The 13,834-nt window shown below is 37.2% G+C and overlaps 2 pseudogenes; one reads left to right on the top strand and one right to left on the bottom strand.

The window, feature by feature from the left end:
• Positions 1-1,529: 1,529 nt before the first annotated feature.
• On the top strand, positions 1,530-2,524 carry LOC138165496 (methylsterol monooxygenase 1-like; annotated as a pseudogene).
• A 6,892-nt stretch (positions 2,525-9,416) lies between these two features.
• The window catches only part of LOC138165549 (tyrosine-protein phosphatase non-receptor type 2 pseudogene), a 61,234-nt pseudogene continuing 56,816 nt past the window's right edge, over positions 9,417-13,834 (bottom strand).

Genomic DNA, 13,834 nt, shown 5'->3' with positions numbered 1-13,834 from the left:
TTGAACTATTGAGCACTTATGATGTAAATTATTGTGGTATATTCTGGGTAAATGTGGATTAAAAAAGTACATAGTGTCTGCTTTAAGGAGCTTTAATTCATTGATGAAATGAAGGGATTGGACTAAATAAGTTTTAAAATTCTTTTCAGCTGTAAAACCTATGATTCTATAATCATAATTAGAGTACCAGGAGGTAAGAATTTGCCAGTCATAAGAGTACCAATTACTTATTCTTTGTTAGTCATTGATGCCATATTTGAAAGTCACTGGTAGAGTAACTTATGGATATCTACTCTTATATGTCTTCTCTTTTTCATGGCCAAAGTCATAGGAAAAACAATTATACATATATACTCCTAACATATATACTTCCTAACCTAATTCTTCTAACTTCTTCATTCCTTTTGATCTGTCTTCATATCTCATCTTTCAACTGAAAGTACTCTCTCAAAAGTTACCACTCATCTTTTTTTAATTGTCCAAACTGATGATCTTTTTTTTCTAGTCTTCTATCATTCTTCCATTCTCTGAACACTGCTAAAAACTTTCTCCCTCTTTTGTATTTCTTTCTAGCTTTTTGTGATATGACTCTAGTTTTCAGTTTTCCTATGTCTCTGATCAATCCTTAGTTTCCTTTGGGGGAAAGACGCCTAAATGCAAATTTACGTTCAATAAAAAGAAAAACTCTAATAAATGAAAATATCTAAAAATTAAATTGAAGTAGTTTATTTTCTCACAGACATCTTTAAGAAAATTATAGATGTTTACATGTTATGTATCTTGTAGAAAGGACTCTTAGGAAGATAGAGATTGGTCTGACTTCATGGCCTCTCATGCCTCTTCTTGCATTTATCTTCTATGTTTATTTCCAGTCCATATTTGAATAAAATGTAGAAAGCTAGAGACAAAACCATGGTTATTGTTACAACAAAAATAATATTCAGTTACCATCCTCTGTTACCAGGTGAGCCTCCTAATTATGGATTGAACATTAATATATTTAAGGTATTATACTAAACATTGTAAATGATCTCTTGGAAAATAAAGAAAACATTTCTCCTGCATGGCTATCAGTATTGGTTAAGGAAAAAATAATCAAATATTTCTAATCTTGAAAATATATAATTATACCTTGCACGTCAAATATCTGTATATTAATTAGGATGCAAATAAATAATAACTTAAATAGTGAATATAAATGAATTTTAAGAGTATTGTAATTCCTCATTACTGAGATTTCATGTTTCTATTTTAGTTTAGTATAAGAAGGTGAATTTTCCCCATTCACATAAAAAGCCCAGAAAACATCTAAATAAGGAATTTTGTCCACTTTTTAAGTGATATTGGTATTTTAGGAAGAAATAAGGGATTTTGTGAAATATTTCTCTAAATCATAAAAGGACTCTGCAGTTTAGTGTATGGTGCCAGTGAAGGGCCAGATGTATGCTCTGGGGGTTATGTTCTGCAGACTCACACTGGAGCACACAGTTTTGCTTTTGAATAATAAGGCTTTTAAAGAAATTTGAATAATGACTGGTAATAAAAGTGACAGCATCTTTGGTTCAGTATCCCTGGAATTTAGATTTCTTGTTACCTGACAACTCTCTCCAAGCACTGTTTAAAAATGTTTGGATTTACATGCTGAAACACAAAGTTTCAGATTGGGGATGGGGATAACTTAGTTCATAAAGTATTCATAAAGTTCATAAAGTTCTTGCTTTGTTTGCAAGCATTTTTATTTCAGTTTATACTTTATAGGCAAAAATATTAGATTCAAAAGGGAAAACCAGAAACTTGGGAAGGTCAGTGGAAATGTCTCAAAATAGTTCTCTTCACTCACTGTTGCATTCAGCTACTCTGATTTGTGTTACCTGGTACTTTACAGAGAATTTCGATATTTCCTCTGATTGGAACAGTATGCCAAGATGGTTCATGCTGGTGACCAGATGTTTTGGTTGTGCAATGATTGAAGATACCTGGCACTATTTTCTTCATAGACTTTTAAAACATCATTATATAGAGATAGATATATAGATTTAAATCCATATATTTAAATTAATATATCCAGAAAGTTCATCATGATTTTCAGGTCCCTTTTGAAATGGAATCTGAATATTCACATACTCTGGAAACCCTCATTCTTAGAACAGTTTTTTTTAAATTTTGCTCTTTTGTGACCATGTAGTCCTCCTTTCAGCTTGGGTCACAGTTCACATTATAAGAACCATCAATGTGTAGAGTGGGTATGACATCCCTCTCAACCCTTTGAAATTCAGATGATTTTATGCTGGTACATACTATCATGATTTGCACACTTGAACTTCAATGGAAACTATGCTTCAATAATTACATGGTGAAATAATCTCCTTGGTACAGACTATCAATATGTTGCCTACACTGAAAAGATGAAGAAATTGCAACAGTTGGATAAACAGACCAAATAAACATCTGTAACCTTTTTGGATGATAAATACATAAGAGAACAGTAGCTAAAATGGCTTCAAGGGGACCAAAGTAAGTATGTATACTGATTACTAAATGATAAGAATATTAATAGTCTACTATTTTCACCTTAACAAGGACTTTTTCTACTTTATATACAACCTCTGTGTATATGGAAATATGCATATACACTATATATATATTTATTTATAGAATTAATGAGCAAATTTAAAAGGCTTACAGAAAGCAAAAAGCTAAAAATATTATATAAGTTTTACAAACATCTTTTTGAAATTGGTAAGACCAAAAATCCTCAAGGAAGGTGAAATTTAACAACAGTCTTTTTAAAATAGAATGTTCTTTGTAAGGGATACAAACTTGTGGTCATGACCTTCCTTCTTTTGAAACTTGGGCATATAATATTTACAGTCTACTTAAAGATCAAATTATCAAGAGTTTGTTGTGAGATTTTACTCTGAATAAATCAAATTTCTAATTCAGGGAATTCTTGGCTGCATATGTATTTCTCCAGTAGCCTTGCCTTATTATTAAACACAGAATGTATGGGAAGGGCTGAACTTTGATAGTGGCTTTATTCAGAAAACTTTACATCTCCTTTTGAAGGATTCTTGTTTAGTTGCAATGGGCTGCAGGTAGAACTAAGTTAAAAAAAATTCTGGATTTACTCATGTAGAGGATTTTAGAATAGAGGTTTTAGCAATGTACTTGATATATATAATATATATGTATGTATATTCATATATATATTTTAACTGAGTAGCCTTTTTTGTTACTCCAATGTTATTTTTTTTCCTTTTCCCTACGATTGTCAAATTTATGCACATAAAATTGGGAAAAATAATTCCTAATTATTTTTTTTATTTCCTCTTCATTGGAGGTAGATTCACCCTTTTCATTTTTGCTACTCCTAATTTGGTTTTCTTCTTTCTTTTTTTTATCATATTGACTAAGAGTCTATCGATTTTATTGTTTTTTTTTCATAAAACCAGCTCTTAGTATTATTTATTAATTCAATAGTTTCCTTAATTTGAATTTTCTTTATCTCCCCTTTGGGTTTCAATATTTTAAATTTAGCATTTAATTAGGGATTTTGAATTTGTTCTTTTTCTAGGTTTTTCAATTGCATGCCCAATTCATTTACCTCCCTTTTCTCTAATTTAATCATGTATGCACTCAGGGATATAAAACATCCCCTAAGAACAGCCTTTAATGCATCCCAAAAACTTCATTATATTGTCTCATTATTATAATTCTCTTGAATGACATTACTGAATGTTTCTTTAATTTCTTGTTTGACCCACTCATTCTTTAGAATTAACTTGTTTAATTTTCAATTAGTTTTTAGTCTGTCTTTCCCTGGCCGTTTATTGCATATAAATTTTACTGCATCATTATCTGAGAAGGATGCATTTAATATTTCTGCCTTACTGCACAGAATTGTGAGGTTTTTATTCTCTAGAACATAATCAATTATTGTGTATATGCCATGAGCCACTGAGAAGAAAGTATATTCTTTTTATCCCCATTCAGTTTTCTCCAGAGATATATCATACCTACCCTCTCTAAAATTCTGTTCACCTCCTTAGCTTCTTTCTCGTTTATTTTGAGGTTAGATTTATGAAGCTCAGAGAGGAGGAGATTAAGTTTTCCCACTAGTATAGTTTTGCTATCTATTTCTTCCTCTAATTCCTTTACATTTCCCTCTATGAATTTGGATGCTATACCACTTGGTGCATATATGTTAAGTAATGATATTGCTTCATTCTTGCTTGGTGACTTTTAGCAGGATATAGTTTCCTTCCTTATCTCTTTTAACTAGATCAATTTTTGCTTTTGCTTTATCTGAGATAAGAATTGCTACCCGTGATTTTATTTTTTTACTTTAGCTGAGGCATGATCTATTTTACTCTAGCCTTTTACCTTTACCCTGTGTTTATCCCTCTGTTTCTGATATGTTTCTTGTAAATAGCATATTGTCAGATTATGGTTTTTAATCCATTCTGCTATCCACTACCATTTTATGGAACAGTTCATTCCATTCCTATTTACAGTTAAAATTTTTATCTGTTTCTTTCCCTCCATCCTACTCCCTCCCCTCCCCTTCTGCCTTCCCCTCCTTAATAGTTTTCCTTTTGACCACAGCCTCCCTCAGTATTCCCTTAGCCCCCCTCCCTTTTCCTCCCCTTCCCCTTACTTATTTCCTCCCTACTAACACCCCCCCCCTTTCAGAGCCCTTTCCCCCTCCTACTTCCTGTAGGATATTTTTATACTTAATGAAGAATATTATTTCTTCCTCACACCAAGAGTGACAGGAACAAATCTCATGCAAAGCTCTTCTCCCTCCCTATGCTTAACTGTTTGCTATTCTCTCCTTGCACCAGACCGTTGAGGGAAAAGATCATATTGAAGTGGACATTCAAGAAATAACAAGACAGCAGTGGCAGCTACAATTGATAAGAGTGTTTATTAATCGCCGTGACGGCCTCCCTAATAAAGAAGACAGCATCGAGTCTCCTGAAAGATGCATTTTTATAGTGTAATATGTTGCTAACAACAAAACGTGGTTCCAAGGCGGGGGGTGCCATTTCTAGTAAAGTCTTGGGTACCTAACAAGAACAGACTTATACCTGGGGTATATATCTAGCAACACATATGAAAAGTTACCTCACTATTATGGCCTATCAGGTGGTTTCCAGGGACTCTTGTAGGGGCCCCTTCCAGCAGGTTTAGGGGACTTTGGTGTATAATTTCTGGTGGGTACTTCACCCCCGCCCTTTTCTTGTTCATAGTTGAAACTCAGAATCGACTGAGTCCAGGGGTGCGATCTCTTGAACTAGGGCTGTGGTACCCACTGCTGCCAATCCTGTCATACCAAGGCCAACTAGGATATGGACTAAAATGGGGGCTGCCAGCAAAAAGGTGTTCCCGCATACAAGTAGTCATAAGTTAAACTTGGGTCCAAGGCTACCAGAGTGCTGCCCAAGTCTGCAGGGATGATGGTAATGGGTAAAATGTGGTTGGGGGGCATCCGGGGTTCTATCGCCACCAGGAGGTAGGTTGAGGACTGGGTTGGGACCGGTAGGAGTAAGACCCCTTGGCACTGGAATAGTGAACAAGGCCCTGGGGTCTCTTCCTGTGACATAAAATCTGATTCCCCAAGGTGTACCAGTTTTCTGATACTGTTTGGTCCAATACAAAATCCTGATGACAACTGGGTTACATGACTTAAGGGTATTACAATGAAATAAAATGTGGTGGTCACAGCTGCCACCAAAGACCCAGTCAGCAATGGTTACACAATCCCAATTGACACAGTGATATTTCCCCTGTCCCCCCAAATCAGGGGACCCATCATCAGCCCCGACATATGACTGGGTTGACCAAAGGCTCCTTTTCTGCCCATGTCTCCACAAGCAGCATCATCGCTCCATGCAGAATACATGCCTGTATAGGGAAACAATATGAATCTGGGGCACAGTGATCAAAGAAAAAGGGTAGGCTTGCTATGAGTCACATTTTTTTGCTAGCAGAGTCCCATCAGTTGTCTTAGTAAGAGTCCCAGAGTACAAGGTGGGAGCATAGGAGTTGGAACCATCCAAAGGCAGGAATGCCAAGAACAGGAGCATCAGGATAGTCTCTTAATCTTCAGTTGTAAGTCACCAGCTGGCACTGTTACCCACAGATCTGGTGGGTCATGAGGAGCCATCATGTTGATGATGTGTGAGTGGTGGATCCAGGCTTTTCTTCTGGCTACCTTAACAACGGAGTGGTCTGGTACAACGTTCGTACTGCATCATGGATGTTTTGGAGAGTTTGGAGGCACTTGAGAAGTTTATCATTAACAGTCAAACATAATAGCATTCATCACCCAAAGTACAATAGAATGTGGGGTGCCGAACAGAATTTCGAAAAGGGGAATGAATTTTACACATAATCTTCACTTACAAATGTTAGCACTTGCTTAGATGATGGAATTACTACAAATTCAGATTAAAACAGAAAGTCATTTTCTGCTTTACAATTTGTTACATCAATTCAGCAATAAATATGTCTTGCAAAAGGAGGCTTTAGTTGGTCTCTTAAAATCACACTAGAAATTTTTAAAATTTCTTCTAAAGTATATTTCTTCTTCAAAACAGTTTCAAGATTTATAAATGATCACTAAACTTTTTGTGAAGGAATTAATTGAAAACCTTTAAAATTATCTTAAACAGTTTGCATAACTTTCTATACATGTTCTACTTTTAAATGAAAAATAATATTAGATTTTCCAATAAGCTAACATTAAAGATCTCATATCTTTTTCTGATTTCTTGCTCTGAGCATAGAGACCTGTTATAGAGGGGAGAAAGCAGGGACATGTGACATTCCAGTTGTACCAGGAGAAAACATCCTTGGCTCTGTGTAAATACAGGTACAGTTACAGATATTCCATCTCATGCAGCATCTGTTTCATCTCACAGCTAGACTCAGGAATAGGTGGGAAACATTTCTTTTCAAAGGAACTTAATGGGTAAACTGAGCCAGGATGGATCCCATCCCAGGCAGAGGCTAAGATTGTCTCTTTGGCTTTTACCAAATAGAGACTCCCACCTGTTGGCAGTACAGGATCACATTTCTCTGAGTAGTTAGTGCCATTTTCTCCCAGACACTGATTTAATGCAGACAATTATACCCACATTCAGACTGAAAATAAAATTTATGGTCCCAAGTGATTTTTACCTCAAACAACAATCTTCACCAATCACAGCTTAGAGCCAATTATAATTATTTCTATTCTCATGGGGCTGGAATAAGCAATAAAAATATATGAGATCTTATAATGTATGGAATTCCATTTTCCATCCTTCTAAAATATAAACCCAATTTATAGAAATTATTTTTAATTTTTTAAACTTCTTAGGAAATTAAGTTCATTTACTAAAATAAGATCCTTACTCAGGCTGAATGACTTTGCTCTTACTAGTGGATTTGACAGTTTTACAACGTAAGGAAAATTTATATGAACTGTAAGCATGAGAGACTGCTCAGAATGGGCAGAACTGGTCAGACAAGTTTTCATCCAGTTAATTTCCTCCTTTCCACATACAGTAATCACTTAACAGTTATAGGTTTTAGCATTAAAATAGTAGCCCAAAATAGCTTAGTTAATAGTTTACAAGTTTTTCTAAATAGCAGATATACATATTTAAAATAACAGTACTGGTCTTAAACAATTTTCTCCTCACTCAGTTTTTACAATATACAGTGTGGAAATACAATAATAGTATAAACTGTGAGATGACATTAATTGCATTTCCAAATTACATAGAAGAATGATTGATCTTACAAAGTGAAGATTTCTGACCTCATTTTCTCCGCTCTTTTTCTCATATCTCCACTTTACAGATAAATTGAGACTCAGGGTTAAATGATTTACACTAGGTCACACAAATAGTCAGTGTAGAGCTCGGAACACATTGTTTCTCACTGACAAGCTTTTGACTCACTTTTCTGATTTTCTTTCTTTTATCCTTCTCTTAGTTGTGCCTCTCTGGTTTTTCCTTTTTTTGCTCTATATTCTTGGGTGTTTTCTCCCTGCTCCATTGTTTTCCATTAGTACTAACAACTTTCTTTAATTCCTTGGCACTGGAACAAGCAAAGCGGTCATTTCCAACAAGGGAGAGACCTCTTAGATGGTACCAAAGTTGTGGGTTCAGGGTAGAGAGTGAACTCTAGATTTCATATGGAACTTTTCCAAATTCATCACACTCAAAGTACATTATCAGCCTATGCTCTACCAAATAAACCTCTATACCCTGGTTGTGGGGTGGTAGAAAAAGGGCACTGCTCAGCTAGGGAGTGCCAGGAGATTGTAGCCTGGAGCATTGAGGAGAGGGTTTGGGGAGCTTGAAGTAAAAACTTCAGGCTCTGCTTACTTAGAGGGGTGGGCTTCAGGGTACCTGGGGATCTAAGGCTGTTGCTAGTGGGATCTAGGCCAAGTACCTTTTTACTAAACTATTTAGGCTGTGGAAAAAGTATAATTTTAGGCTGAGTAGCTCAGATCGAACACACACTTTAGTAGCTCAGATGTATCCCAAGCTTAGTATATGGGATAATAATTAACTTGTGTTTGTACCTTTTTTCACAAGCTTCTTTTCATTTGTCTAACTGTTCCCATGCCATTTAGAAAAAAATATTCTATGCCAGGGATTTAACCTTTCAGGTAGGCAGATGAAAAGCCCGTGTAGCTCCAATGCAAACTTCTGTACCTTTCCCCATTTTTTTTGGAAGAAGTTAACTCAAATTAATTTCACTTCAGCCCTAGCTCAGTTATATCCAGGACAACAGGGAGAAAAATCTTAATGGTTCAAACCTCTTGCGGTCTTTTCAGCTCTGTCAGAGCCAGATGACAGATGGAGGGCTCTGTAGCCCTAGCTAAGAAAACCTGGGACCACAGGGAAGAGAATCCTAGCACTTGTAACTTGTCAGTGTGGCACTAGTCTGGTCAGAGTTGGATCACAGTGAGAAGGCACCATAGTCCTTAGCCTTGTTAGAGGTAGGGCTACAGGGAGGAGAATCTTAGTGGACTTTTCTTTTTTGACCTTTTGCTCAAGTAAACTTTTCTCAAGTGTTCATCCCTGTAAAATGTCAGATCTACTTCAATATTTTAAGAGAAACTTCTTCTCATACAACATAGATGACACAACTGTTAACCAGTAACAATCATGGTCTTAATTTTGAACTTTGAAATAAAATCAATTGCATACCTTATACTTCAGTTTTTATAGTGCCAAATAGTAACAAGAATGAATTCAATTACCTGGATCTATATTCCCAATGATGTTGCACAGTTTTCTTTCTGTGACCCAGGAAAGGGTTAAGTGTTAGTCCTATTTCAAAGTGCCTCTTGGAGACCTATTTCTCTTTGATCATTGAAGTGACTCCTTCTCTTAAATAGAACTTGGCTGGAGTTAAGAGACTATCACACTTTCCAGCACAGGTCTTGGCTGCTTTTGGATCTTGCAAGGTGGCAGATTCAGCAGGGTTTTTGTCTCTCTGGTGGCCCCTTGCACTGTGATTTTTGGATTTAGAAAGGGTGCCCAGAGGAACCTCTCGAGAAGTGGAGAAAGTTCAATTCGTCCCTTTGGGGGTCCCAGGTGGAGCAACCGAGTGCTTGGAGCAAATGTTGGCAGTTGTCCCAGGTAGGCTGATGGGATAAGTATGGCATTGGTATTGAGCTTTTGATCAATGGCATTGGCTCCCTGGGCTGAGACTCAGGGCCGAGTGGTTTATTTCCAGACTCGGCCAGCAAGGGCAGGATTGAAAGTACTTTCAGATGGCCAGCCAACACTGAATTGGGGCCATTCAGATTGACAAAATAGGGACAATTTCTCTTTATTCACGTGGTACCAATAATTTTCTATGGTTTTTCAGAAGTCCTTAAAGTCCCTCAGAAAATAGTACAGGGAGCTTTCATTCCCCTGAAGTGTAGATAACTGTTGACTCATAAAAATTGAAGTTACAGAAACAATTAGAAATGCAGAAAACCCAACCAGAACAAAGAATTAAAGGTACAGCAAAAACTAAGGCTACAGAGACACCTAGTAATGGAAATACAGAAAGCACAAACCAGACAAAGAGTTAAGGGTTAGATACACTAAAAATTGAGAAAAAACAAAAATAAATTATCAAGGCACACTGATAGTGTCCCATGGAGGTCAATAAGGGTGTTAACCGCTGCATCCAGCCAAGCCTCTTACTTTTACAAGAGTACTCACCAAAAGAAAAACACTTGTGTACCAAATCGAAAGAATTTGGGAAGGACTCGGGTTCCTGGTTCACTCAGGAAAACAATACAAGCCTGGGGTTGAGGAACATCTTGGTAGCCATACCCTAGGGTTTTATTGCTCTCCCAGCCCTGCAGAGAGCCCAGTCCAGCTGTCAAAACAAAGCCAAAGGCTATCTCGGGGGGACCTTCAAAATAAAGTGGACGTCCAAGAAATAACAAGACAGCAGTGCCAATTACAATTGATAGGAGTGTTTATTAACTGACATGACTGCCTCCCTAATAAGGAAGACAGCACTGAATACCCTGAAAGATGCATTTTTATAGTGTAATATGTTGCTAACAATAAAATGTGGTTCCAAGGGGAGGTGCCATTTCTAGTAAAGTTTTGAGTACCTAACAAGAACAGACTTGTATCTGGGCTAACAAGAAAAGACATATCTGGGGTATGTTTCTAGAAAAACATATGAAAAGTTCCCTCACTATTGTGGCCTATCAGGTGGTTTCCAGGGAACGTGGTAGGCGCCCCTTCTGTCAGGTTTAGGGGACTTTGTTTTATCATTTCTGGGCACTTCAATATAAGGCTCATCTTCCTCCCTTCTCTTCCTCTGCTATATTGTTTTTATGTCTCTTTGTGTGGCATAATTTACTCTTTTCCACTTTATTCATTACTCATCTTCCATTGCAGTCCCTTTGCAGCACTTAATAAGATATTTTTTTAGTCATCATTTTGAGTATTTTATACTCATACCCTCTACTTGTCTATAAACAGTTTGCTCTTATTAAATAAGAGGGTGTTTGTGTATGTGTGTGTGTTTTCTTTGTTTACCTTTATTTGTCACTCTTGCATCTTGTAATTGTTGGTTGAATTTTCCATTTAGCTCTGGATTGTTCATCAGGAAGGTCTGAAAATCTGTTATATCATTGAATTACCATCTCTTTGCCTGGAAGAATATTCTGAGTCTCACTGGGTAGGTGATCCTTGGTTGTAACCCAAGCTCTGTTGCCTTCTGGAAAATTGTATTCTACTGCCTCTGATCATTCAGTGCAGAGGCTGTCAAATCCTATGCGATCCTCACTGTGGTTCCTCAATATTTGAATTGTTTCTTTCTGGCCACTTGAAGTATTTTCTCTTTTACCTGGTAGTTCTGGAGTTTGGCCACAACATTTCGAAGACTTTTCAGTTTGGGATCTCTTTCAGGAGGTGTCTGGTGGATTCTCTAGATTTCTATTTTACACTCAGGTTCTAGTATCTCAGGGAAATTTTCCTTAATGACCTCTTGGAGAATTTTGTCCAGGCTCATTTATTCATCATGATTTTCTGGTAGGCCTATGATTCTCAGATTATCTCTCCTGGATTTGTTTTCCAGGTCAGTTATTTTTCCATTGAGATATTTTACCTCTTTTTTCTAATTTTTCATTCTTGTTGTTTTGTTTGACTAATTATTCCTCATAGAGTTATTTGTTTCAATTTGTTTCATTCTAGTTGATAGCAAATCATTTTCCCTGGTTAGTTTTGGGAGCTCCTTTTCCATATCATACACTTTTCTTTGTAAGGAGCTGCTTTCTTAATTATAATGTTTTTCTATTTTTGTAATTTTGATTTTAAAAGAATTATTAATTTTGTCTTCTAGCTTTCTCATTTGGTTTTCAAAGTTCATTTTGAGCTCATCTGGGAGAGCTTTCTCTTCTTGGGACCCGTTCCCTGTTGATGTTTCAGCTTTGGGTGTGGAGTTCACATTGGTTCCCTCTCAGTTTGGTTCCCCCCTCTGAAGATAGTAGGACCCCACCATTTTTTTCTTCGCAGTCTGCTTTCTACCCATTTTGAGGCAGGGCCCTAGCCACACCCTTCCTCTAGGGTTCCGATACCTTTACTGTTGAAGTTTTTGCCCTGGGGCAATTCTTACTAAGTTTTCAGGGTAGGGGGGGGATAATTAGAGCAGGTGGGGTTCACTCTGCCAACCTGGACCCTGGAGGTCATGATAGGGGCTTTTTTCTTTTTTTTAATTTCTGGGCTATGGAGTGGTAGTCCCAGGATTATTTGCTGTCGCGGACAGGGGTCCTGCCTTTGGTTCTTATCTTGCTCCTTCCAAACCCAGCCCTTTGGTAATAGGCCTGTCCTTCTGGTTGGTGAGACAGCTTGCCCCCCGAGTTAATCAGGCCTCACCCTGGCATGCCTCTGTACACCACCGCCTTTGGAATATGATATGTTGCAAGACAACAGAGTGCGGGTTACAACCAACATTCAGCTATCCAGTAAAATTGAGCATAATCTTTCAGGCAAGAAAATGGTCATGTAATGAAATAAGGGATTTCCAGACCTTCCTGATGAAAAAGCTAGAGCTTAACAGAAAATTCAATCTCCAATTAAAAGACTCAAGAGAGACATAGAAAGGTAAATATGGAAAAAAAAACACACACTCAAAAACGCACACACACAAACACACACACACACACACACACCTTGGTATTTACTAAGAGAAAACTATCCATATCCCTATATGGGAAGCTGATTGCTGTCAATATTGATAATTGTGTACTTATCATGACATTTAAAATGGATATAGATAAATAGAGGGTGTGTGCATAAATTAAACAAAATGATGATGAAAAAAATAACTTATTAAGGGGTCCAAAGGGACTCCAAAGTAAGAAGAGGAAAGAACAAAGCATAAAAGGGTAATATATGCCACACAAAGAGGCATAAAAACATATTATAATAGAGGGAAAGAAGATGAACATCATATGAGCTTCAACCTCATTGGTTCTGGTGTAAGGAGGGAATAACATAGTCAGTTGAATATAGGATTCTATTGAGAAGAGACACAAAACCTATCATAATAGAGGTAAAGAGGGGAGGGAGAGGAGCATTGCATGAGATCCATTCTCATCAATCTTGGTTCAAGGAACAAATAACATACTACTTTAAATATAAAAATATGTAATACCCTACAGGAACTGGGAGGGGGCAATAGCTAAGGAGGGAAGAAGAAGTAAGGGGGAAGTGTAGCATAAGGGAGGGGGGCTGATAAGGAGGGAATACTGAGGGGTATTCATTCAAAAGGAAAACTATTAAGGAGGGGAAAAGAGAAGGGGAAAAATAAAAGCATAAACAGGGGAGGGAATAGGATGGAGGGAAAGACACAGATAGTGTGTGAATGTGAATGGGATGAACTCCCCCATAAAATGGAGGTGGATAGCAAAATTGTTTAAAAACCACATCCCTACCAAATGCTGTTTACAAGAAACACATTTGAAAAAAGGGGATACACAAAGTGTAAAATTAAAAGGCTAGAGTAAAATATAATATATCTTAGTTCTAGTAAAAAAAACAGGGGTAGCAATCTTAATTTCAGGCAAAGCAAAAGGAAAACTAGATTTAATTAACAGAGATAAGTAATGGGGTGGCTAGGTGGCACAGTGAATGGCGCACCAGCCTTGGAGTCAGGAGGACATGCGTTCAAATACAGCCTCAGACACTTAACACAAAACTAGCCATGTGACCTTGGGCAAGTCACTTACCCCAATTGCCCTACCTTTCCCCCTCCCAAAAAGCAGAAAGAGAGAGAGAGAGAGAGAGAGAGAGAGAGAGAGAGAGAGAGA

Source organism: Petaurus breviceps, unplaced genomic scaffold (genome assembly GCF_028583685.1).
Source record: "Petaurus breviceps papuanus isolate PSGF00001 unplaced genomic scaffold, PetGlider_PUasm1.0 213, whole genome shotgun sequence".
NCBI lineage: Eukaryota > Metazoa > Chordata > Mammalia > Diprotodontia > Petauridae > Petaurus > Petaurus breviceps.
This window is presented reverse-complemented; position numbering and strand designations above follow the sequence as displayed.